Genomic DNA, 11,261 nt, shown 5'->3' on the forward strand with positions numbered 1-11,261 from the left:
AAAAATCCTATAACAAATATACATTTAAGAAAAGACAAATTCCCATATTGTCCATGTCCAAAAATTGCATGTATCATTCTATATCCTGAATCCATCAATTCTTTGTCAGGAGGTAGTTTGCCTAGATCATCATCAGTCTTTTAGGATGATACTTAGTTAGCATTCTTATCTTTCAGAGTTTCTTGTCTTTACAATAATGTTGTTATTGTATAAATTGCTTTCCTGATTCTGTTCTCTTCATTCTGCATCATTTTTGCAAGCATATTTTTAATCATTCCTTCAGCACAAGACTATTTCATTACATCCATCAGTCATTGATATAATAGTAGTATCTCCTTTCATTCACACACCATGATTTGCCCAACCATTCCTCAATTGATGGACACCCATACTGATAATGCATTTTTGCTTATTGTTAATGTAATTTTGCTTCTTAGTGGGAAGATCTTTCCCATTCATTAAGAGACCAATGTGACCTGCTTAAGTCACATGGAGACCTGAGTCACAAGGAACAGGAAGGGGTGGAGCAGGGTGGTGGTGGTGGTGGAACACGAAAAGGTAGAGCTAGACCAGAGCTGAGAGAAAATTTCGTCAGAGCAGTCAGAACTGAGGGAGAGAGAGAAAAGCAGTCCAGCTGGTTAGTGGGACTGAGAAAGCTTGTTTGTAATTTTGTTTAAGGGAGCTGGTTTGTGGAAACCTAACAGAGGATGATGTTGCCCTCTGCACTGTTACTGTGTATAGATTTCTTTGTTACTATGATAGATTTGGCTTTCTGGTGTTGGGATTTGGCTTTTTGGTGTCTGAACAAATGTTTTGGTCCTGTATTCCATGTGGAGAATTTCATGATTCAGAACTGCACCAGCATATTCATGACTGCTGTGGGTGCTGTGAATATTACATTGGCACTATAGCACCCCATTAGTTCCCAGTAATTTGCCACTATGAAAAGAACTGTTATAAATCTTTTTGTATAGATAGACCTATTAGGTGTATTTCTTGGTCAAAATTTGTATACAGTTTAGTATCTTTTTGGTCATTCTTCCAAATTACTTTGAAGAATGGTTTGGTCAATTCACAGTTCCACCAACAGTACAAGAATGTAACTCTTTACTTCCAGCCCCTCTAATAGTTGGAATTTTCCTTTTTTTCCTTTAATCATTACCATCCTAATGAGCATGAGTTGAAATCTCAAGGCTGATTTAATTTGCATTTGTCTTATTATTAGTGCTTTAGAGAATTTTTCATATAGTTTTTGATAGCTTATTTTCCTTAGAAAACTGCCTGTTCAGGACTCAGTTAAATTGACACTAACTGTGAGTACTGTGTGTCCATTGGCAAAAGAAGGAGGAGTCAGCTGAAAGATCCTGCAAAGGCATGTTTGTGCCCACAGAGTCAAATACACAATGGGTGATGTTGACAAGGGCAGGAAGATTTTTATTCAGGAGTGTGCACAGTCCCACACAGTTGAAAAGGGAGACAAGTGGAAGATGACCTAATCTGAATGGAATCTTTGACTAAACGACTGGTCAGGATCCAGGATTCTCTTAAACAGATGCCAACAAGGGCAAAAGTATCATCTGGAAAGATGATACATTCATGCAACATTTGAAAAACCCCCGGAAGATTATCTCTGGAACAAAAATGATCTTTACAGGAATTAAGAAGGCAGAAAGAGCAAACTTCAGAGCTTATCTTTAAAAAAGTCACCAATGGTAATAGTTGTCTTTTGTGTTATTTTTTACAAAACAAAGATGTCTTATGATGAGATTATCTTCTGTTTTTCTACATGTGCCATAACTACCCTAATTAAATTGGTTTCATCAACCAGAGAATTTTAATCGTGGATGACTGCTTAAAAATATTGTTCAACAATCCTAATAAAAGAGTTATGTAGATGAGGTAGGCTAATGTTTAAATGAGCATAATTATGTTTTCTATATTTTGGTTATAATTTTAACCACAACTAAGTTTTTTAAGCTTTTCTATTTCTTTTTAAAGATTTAATTAAGATTGGCATTTTTTTAACTTGATAAAGCCTATTTTTTTTTAATCCACAACAATCTTCTCCAACTCTATCCTGGAAAATCTGTTGGTTTATTTGTTTATATTTTAGATATATTCAGCTATGGTTCACTGGAGAGAGCAGCCAGACCTGCAGTCAGAAAGACATGAGTACAAATCTGGCCTCAAAAACATACTAGCTCTGTGACCCTGGAAAAGTTGACTCCTATTCACCTCAGTTTCCTCATCTCTAAAATAATAATAGGGGATAATATTAGGACTTACCTCTCAGGATTGTTGTGATGATCAAATGAGATTAGATTTGTAAATGCTTAACATAGTGCTTGGCACATAGCAAACACTACACAAATGTTAGGTATATTATTATTATTATTAAACAATGGGGAAAATTTACTTAATAATTATTAAATGAAATTTCATGACTTTTACCTATAGTATGTTTTAGAAAAATGTATTCTTTTACAAAAATTATGTACCTTATTGTGTCCAAAAGCAAGGTATACTGAATTAAATCAGGAATTTCCACTTTATATTCCCTAATTTTCCACATGAAAATCTAATTATAATGATTTGACTGTTATACTGCCTTTAAATTGTTCAAAGACATTTTATTGAGTTTTATATTATAACAATCCTGAGTAAAAAACAAAAAAAAAAAAATCACATAACCTAGTGTGAGTAATCTTTGAATGTCAAATTCTCAAGTAACCTGGGTTGTTAACAAGCACCAGATGAGTTCAGCTAAAGATGGGGCCATCTGTTGAGTTTTTAAATACCTGGTTTAAGCTAAGTTATACCTTTACGTTGACTTTTAAAATCTATTGATTTTTAAGGTTGCAGACATGTCATGTAGTGTGTGAATAACTGTGTTCTTGCTAGTTAATCATTTAGAGGGTTCAGTTTTAATGATCTTCATCAGTATATTGTATCATTATGTAATTCTAAGGCTTAATTCAACAATTAAATAGTCTCCTAAATAACTTTTCCTAAATTCTCTTGATTAATTCATCCTCTTAATTTTAACACAAAGTCAATACATACAGAAGTATGTTAATCCATGAAGGTTAGTTATCTATTGTGCATGGTCAAGACTATCGTGTTTGATCTGATCCTTTAAGCAACATTAAATAGAACACCTCAGGAACCTAGTTTAGTTTTCAAAGGCTGTACTCATAGAAATAAATGTTCAAATTGTCAGAAAAAAATTAAACTTCCTGTTCATATCTTTTAACTATTTATCAATTGGGAAATGGCTTTTATTCTTATAAATTTGATTCAGTTTCTAAAAGAACCTAGAAATAAGATTTTTACCAGCAAAGCTTCCCTAGTTACTTTTGTCACTTATAATTTTATATGCATTGGTTTTATTTGTGTAAAACCTTTTTAATTTTATGTCATCAAAATTCTCCATTTTATCTCCTGTGATCTTCTTTATTTGTTGTTTGGTCATGAACTTTTCTCATTATGATAGATCTGAAAAAGGAGTTTTTTCCTTGTTCCTCCAACTTGTTAATGATATGAGTTTTTATATCAGTGACATATTTATTTGGAAGTAACTTTCATATAGATGTAATATATTGTTTAAACCTAATTTCTGCCAGATAGCTTTCTAGCTGGGTTTTTGTGTTTATTGAACAGTGAGCTACCATGTATATTTGTATTATTCATCTTTTAATGATCAATAGCCTTATCTCTCTTTTTCTCTCGATGTCTGTAATCAAGTTACTTTTAGTAGACCACGCTTTGCTTAAAATTGCCATTGATCATAATATTATGATTATGAAAAGGCTGAATCCCAGGATTAAAGACTACAAAGCTTTGTCTGTGAGCACTGGCAGTGGAAGTGATAGTCATTTTAGAAGATATGTTTTATAGAATTATCTCATTAAAATTATTTTGTTTTTCAAATATAAGTGGAAATATCTGTTACTTGAGAGATCACTTTTTCTTTTCACTACCTTTAAGACTTTGAACTTTTTATCTGTGACTATTACCTCTACGAAATAGCTCTTCTTCTCATTCACCTACATTGCTGATACTTGTTATATGGTGTTACATTTTTGCTAGGATGTAAAGGGGCTTCATAAAAAAAAAAAAATAGATGAGCCAAATGTTGCTGAATGCAACAGGCCCTTTAATTTAACTCATTTAAGGACAGGCCATTGCAGTCAAATGTTAACGTTAAATGGAGTATGGACATAGAGACAAGGACTACTCAGGAAGTATATTAGAACAGTCACTCAACACTCCATTCTAGTACCAGGACTAAAACTTCTAAAGAGGAACTAGGAAGGACAGGGAAAGGATAGAACCAGATCTGGCTTCAAGCTGTTTCCATGTTCTTCAGACTAAGGCAAGAACAGAGAGACCATGATTATGTTGCAAGAAGTTATTCTCAGGAACTGGTAAACACTAAGCTCTTATGGGACGGCTTAGTACATCTTCACTCTGAATCAGAGCAACTCTTGAGTCAGGAAAAATTATTATTTTTGTGATGGGAAGAAGGCGTCTCACTCAGATGCATGTGATTAATTGGTCATCCTGAGGCATAGACAATTCAGCTAGGAAACAAACCATCTGACTTAGATGGTTCCAGTTATAGAATATTCTAGATATAAGTATTTCCAGAAAAAAAAAGCAGGGCAGGACTTAAGACATAACTAGGGCATAAATAGTTTATTGGAAGAAAAAAATGATATCCTTAACTACAATACATTTTCTTGAGAAGAACAAATGAAGCTAATTTTGCTCAGGAAAAGCGGGATAAAATGACTCAGTGATTTTATCACAGTTATTTTTTCAACCTAACATACTCAACTTTGACACATGGTTGAATATTAGGAAGGTTCTTCTGTTTGATTTTTGTGTTTTGAAATTTTCTATCATGCCTTTGAAATACATTTCATTTCTCATGCCACAGAGGAAACAGCTAGGTGCTATGTGGGTAGAGTATTGCATTTGGAATTAGAAAGCTCTAAGTTTGAATCCCGCCTCAGGCACTTACAAGCTATATGATCCTGGATAAGCCATCTCATCTATAAAAGGAAGAAGTTGGACTTAATGGCCTCACATGTCTCTTCCATATTTAAATCTGTGACCCCACATGAAGTCTATGTGTTTACTTACTCTGCTATTGTATAGGTCAATACCTGAATATCAAGAGGGATCCTTCCTTTTATTGAATATATTATTTTGCACATACTGTATATTACAGCACATATTTGTTTCACTGTATCTATGATGTTCACTCTTCTCAATCGTGTCTGACCCCATTTGGGAATTTCTTGGCAGAGGTACTGAAGTGATTTGCCATTTCCTTCTCTAGCTTATTTTATAGGTGAGGATCTGAGGCAAACAGGGATAAATGATTAGTTCAGGATCACACAGATAGTAAGTGTCTGAGGTCAGATCTGAACTTAGGAAGTTGAGTTTTCCTGACTCCAAGCCTGAGACTCTGTCCACTAGGCCACCTAATTGTGGCTGACTACACTTATATAAATCAACATTCACATAAAAACTTTACTCTCATTTTTCCACTTGATATTTATATAGATGGCAGAGGAATGAGTTTTCAAGAGGCCTGGGAAATGCATATTTAGGTATTATGGAAAGAATGGAAAATTTGGAGTCAAGGGATAAAGGTTGAAATCTCAGTTCAAGCATTTACTAACTGTATAATTTAATTCAAGTCACATACCCTCATTTCAGCCTCAGTTTCTTCATTTATAAAATGAGGAATTTGAAATAAATGACCAAAAAAGCCCTTCAGTAATAAGATCAACTTAGAGCGAGAAGGGATTTTGAAGGTTAGTTAGTTAAACCTCCTCATTTTACATGTGAAGGTCCATGGAGGTTATGTGACTTGCCCAAAGAGGAAATAAATGTTAAAGGTGGAATTTGTACCCAAGACCAGCCATCTTTCTATTGCACCTTCTATACATATCTTAGCTCCTAAATGAAAGCTTCAAAGGTATTTGCAGAAAAGAATTGATAAAAATGTTTCCCCCCTATTTTCAGAATGTCTCAGACCTAAGAAAATCATCATAATAAAGGTAAAAACAGGGATGGTAAAATATTTTAATTCATACTAAGGTTAGGTAATGCCATAGTCCAAATGAGCTTTAGATACAGAGATGTTATATATATATATATACATATATATATCATTAAAATGATTTAGGTTTTCCTAATCTATATTTACATAAAGTACAGGTCCTTGTCCTAAAGATATTAATTTCTTCTATTATTGTTGAAAGTGGATGCACATGGAAATCGATAATTAAGGGGTTGCTGACCAGCACCTTTGTGTTCTTTCTAGCATACTGGTGGAGAAAGTTTGTCATTGAGTCTCTGATACTTATTTTCAGTAAACTCTGTTTAAATCAGGTTTTAATAAAAAGCCATGTGGATGGGAGCTTAGCTGAAAGCCACTTAGAAGACAAACATAACACAAAGTAGTCTATTTGTCTGTGTTTATATAAATTAGAAAAGGGACTTGTTTGAGTCTATCTTTCCTTAGGGAACAGGTTATTTTTGCTTTGAACATATTTTAGACCTCATTATCTTATGGATAGTACATGTTATTTTGAGAAAATATATGCAAAGAATTAAAAGAATCTGATTAACTCTTCTATCCTGTATGACACACTTTTGAAATTTTATGGTGATTTGCTACCACTGAACAATTCTAGAAATCAACATTCTAGGAAAGACGCTATTACTGCTGCCTAAATAAAGAACTTTAACTTGAGTTGAACGTGATCCTGGAAATTTTTATTCTCATATCTTATGTATGTCTATTTTCTGGTATTTACTAAATCTATCCCATGTGTATATTATATGAAGACTATTTTTGTGGATGGGTTCATATCTGTCAACCCATTCATGGATCATTATGTTTTGTTTGTTTTTATATTTTTTTGACAGATCACGTTGCTATTTGCAAGCATGAGGTTTACTTTTGAGGCCAATGAGTGACCTTAAGTCTTTTCTATATTTAATTGTTGGATTCCCTTAAGACTGCTCCTATTTCTGAAACCTTTATTTTAGGGGGAAAGGGGTTTTATAGAACAATCAGATAGGCCAGCCAATGCTGAAAGAAAATAATAGGTTATCTTGTTAAATGGAGATAATGGAGCTTCACTGGAAACCCTTACTGAGTGGGAGGCAAGGACAAAAGGAAGAGGGTAGTGGTGTATCATCCATGGGCATCTGCAGACACATTAAAAGCTTAGAGCTCCAATTTCCACCCCTACTCTTCGTTTGTCCAGGGCACACACATTCAAATACGGTGACTTGCTAACCTCCCAACACTGATGTCTCCAAAATGAAACACAAAATATCAGGGAACAATCAAATATGTCACCAGGAAGCCTCAGGTATGTTCTTTAGGTTATAGTCGGAGGAAGTAGTCCAGGGTATTCTTGTAGGTGGCTGCTTCCAAGTTATGTCACAAAGGTAGGGTGAGCTTTCATTGTGACTCTAGGTTCTGTGTTCACTTGGTGCTTAATTACTTAGGTAGCTACTTAGGCAGATAAAGAAACTGTAGTTCTTTAATATGAAGGGTCTTCCTAGGCATGTTTATTTTCTCAACTCTGACACCACAGGTAGGGAACACTAATCAGCTAGGAAATAGGACATGCTTATTTTGAAATAGAATATTCCAAATTTGGGGTGGGTTTAGAGAAAGAGAAAAGCAGAAAGATGAGAGTTCCAGAAGGAGAAGGGCTAAGTTAAGGCACAGTTGCCTTGCTGGACACAAAAATACAAGACCAGGAAAACCAAACCAAACCAGAAGTTTTCTAGAGTAAAATTGACCAAGAAACCTCTTCGCCATCAGAGTTCTAATTGCTGCATAGACAATGGGCCCATTGCTTCCTATTTCTTAGCAGTGATCACTTATGTCACCTTGCTTAAAATTGTACTTGGATGTCTTTATAGCATTTCTTCTATATACCCAGTTTGCAATCATCTCACTTAGGACAACCTTGCCATGCTGAAAGTGCAGGGGAAACCAATACTAAAAATGGATATTCATTAGAATATAGAACATGGAGAAACCAGGAAAGACTGCCCACAAAATCTGAAGATGAAGATGAATCTCCCGCTGGCCATAGTTATATAAGGAATCATCTTCCACTCTCCTTTACTTTTCTTATTACCTTTTATATTTAATTTTTGTATCTACTTAGGGTGGCAACATGGCAGAAGAATAAAGAACTCACCTCAGATCTGAGTTCAAGTCCTCTTCTGACATATATTGGTTGTATTATCCTTTCCAGTATCTTAACCCCTCAGTACCCTTTAAATTGAGGGGAATGTGATGAACTACACTGGTAGGAGAGCTTTCTTATCCTGGACTTCCATATATCAAAGAAATTGCAAGTTCCTGGCACATAGTCTGTGCTTAAATAAATACTTGTTAAATTGACTTGTTTGTTCTCAAAGATCATAGATTTAGATTTGGAAGGGGCCTTAAAAGCCATCTAGTTCAGTTTCCTCCTTTTTCCTTTGATAGAAGTGAGGGCCATAGAAATAAGAGGAATTGCCCTAGGTCATATAAATGATAAATATTTAAGTGAGGATTTGAATTTCAGATCCCCCAAATCTAATCTACCATTCTTTCCCCTGAACCAATCTGTAGCTTTCTTTTTTTTTAAAAAAAATTCAAGTTAGCTAATAGTTTTTTTATTCACATTTATTTGATGTGAAACAATACAGATAATAAAATGGACAGTTTCAAATAAATAAAATTGGAAAATTTTTACCTGAACAAAACCAATGCAGCTAGAATTATAATGAAACACTGAATTAAGAAAAAATTCCATCAAATATCTCTGAGATCTGATATTCAACTATATAGGAAACTGATACAAGTATCGAATCCATTGTTCAATGGATTTGTGGTTGAAATTTATGAACAGTGTTCAAAATATGAAAGACAAGCTATCAACAACTACATGAAAAAATAAGAATGTTTCACAATACTCAACAAAATAAATAAAAATTGAAATAACACTAACTTTGCAATAGTAAGTATAGAAGTGTCTGTGGTAAGACAGACATTCTAATAACATCTTGGTGGCATTCTGAATGTATTCAATTATACTAAGAAAATTGAAACTGTACTAAAAATAATCACTAAACTGTACATCTTTTTTGACCCAGTGCAATCAATACTAGTCAAAACCATAAAGGACATCAAAGACAGGAGGAAAGATCATATACATTCAAACATATTTCCAGTAGCACTTTTTCTTTGTAACAGTAAAGAACTGGTGACAGAAGGAGTTTTCATCTATCACAGAACAGCTGAAAAATTATGGCATATGATTATAATGAAATATTAATGGACAACAATAAATAATCAACATGAAGAATTCAAAGAAACCTGGGAAGATTTATTGGTGAACAGTTGAACAGAACCAGGTGGGAAATTTACATGATGAACATCATAAGGTGAGAACTCAGAACTCTGATCAATATAGTATCTAATTATGACTTCAGAGGACTGATGGTGAGATGTGCCTTGGAGATGTAATGCTATAGTTATGAAATGAAATAAATACTTTAAGAGATGGTCAACATTTCAATTTGTTTCATTCACTTTACAATATTTGTTTCAATGGAGGGTTCTGGGTCTATGTGTGACAAAAGGGGAATGGGGGATTCTTGTTTAAAGAATGTAGTTTTTGGAGTCAGAACACCTAGGTTCAAATCCTATCTCTGCTGCCTACTTTAGTCACTCAGTCATGCCTAATTCTTCATGATGCCACATGGAGTTTTCTTGGCAAAGATAGTGGAGTGCTTTGTCATTTCCTTCTCCAGTGGACTAAGGCAAATAGAAGTTAAGTGACTTGCTCAAGGTCACACAGTTAGTGAGTATTTGAGACCAGATATGAATCAGGTTTTCCTGACTCCCAGTCCAGTACTCTGTCTACTGAACCTTTCTATCTGCCTCTTGCTTACTATCTGTAACCTTAAGTAAAGCATTGCACATCTCTAGGTCTTGGTCTCCTAATCTATAAAGTGAGGAGGGGGGCATTAGGTAATTTATAACTTTCCTGTTCACTCTAAATCTATGATCCCATGATTCTATGTAAAAAAAAGAAAAGAAAATCAGTAAAACATTAAAGAAAAAATAAACACCAGCAGTAAGAAGAACAATTAAAAAACCCTATAATGAAAAAATCCAAGAAAGACAGAGGAGGAAAAAACCCCTAAGGTCATGGTTTCCTGTGAGAACTCTAATGAAAGCAGGGAGCAAAGACTAAGGGGTGCTCTTCTGACTGACACAAGAGTGCTGAGACAAGCAAGAAGAATGTTGTCTGTAAAGCCTAGATAAGCAGCTAATCAATATGGCAAAGGTTAGTTTATTAATAGCAACAAATAGAATTTTTTGCTGGACAGTGCCATAGGTAGGCCTGTCAATACTGATGAATACGATCCGGTGAACTTGAGGTATGGAAGAGGGGCTTAGTGAAAGTCTCCTTGGAAAAAATCATAAAAAGATCTTTTATTTGGGTTACTGAAGTCTGTTTTATCTCACTCAAGAGAAGCTTGCTAAATGAGTTCTAAGACTTCCCCTAGTAAGCTGTACATTTTTATGGTAAGATTTTAACCTCTAACTTAGCAGATAGACTGCCTGTATCCAGAAATAAGAAGCAGTCCTTTACTTTTCAAGTCTAAACTCATATGTTCTTTATTGTTCCTTAAATTATGACGACTCAAATTTACCATTAAGAATTGCAGAGTGAGCTTCACTAAAAATGAGAATATTGAACTCCATTTTCTAATTTCCAAACCTTATCCCTATATGGAGCTCAGAGAAACAATATGTTTTCTCTGCTTGTTATCCTCTGGGATGGTATTTGCAACATTTCAGAATCCTGCTAATTAAGTCAAAAGTGTTTAGTGTGCCATGATCTGTGCCTATGATAGTCTTAGAACTCTTACTCTGTTTAGCATAGTCACTGCCATTGAACTTAGATGGAAAAATATGGTACATAGACAGAACTTTACTTAATGGCATTGGAGTAATTAAATATTAGAATAAGCTGTTATACTTAAAGTTGTTCAAGAGTGCAATGCACTACATGTTTTGTAATGAATTCCTCCATTCATGGAGGAGGTTGGATGAGACTTGTCAGCCACTTCTGTGCTCAAGAAGCTTAGCAAAATGCATGGCCCATAGGAATACCCAATAAGTGCTTATGGATTGCTTGAATATTGTGGAGGGG

The 11,261-nt window shown here is 34.5% G+C and overlaps 1 pseudogene; it reads left to right on the plus strand.

The window, feature by feature from the left end:
* Positions 1-1,403: 1,403 nt before the first annotated feature.
* Positions 1,404-1,716, plus strand: LOC140514656 (cytochrome c-like; annotated as a pseudogene).
* The last annotated feature ends 9,545 nt before the right edge of the window (positions 1,717-11,261 follow it).

Source organism: Notamacropus eugenii, chromosome 7 (genome assembly GCF_028372415.1).
Source record: "Notamacropus eugenii isolate mMacEug1 chromosome 7, mMacEug1.pri_v2, whole genome shotgun sequence".
Lineage (NCBI taxonomy): Eukaryota > Metazoa > Chordata > Mammalia > Diprotodontia > Macropodidae > Notamacropus > Notamacropus eugenii.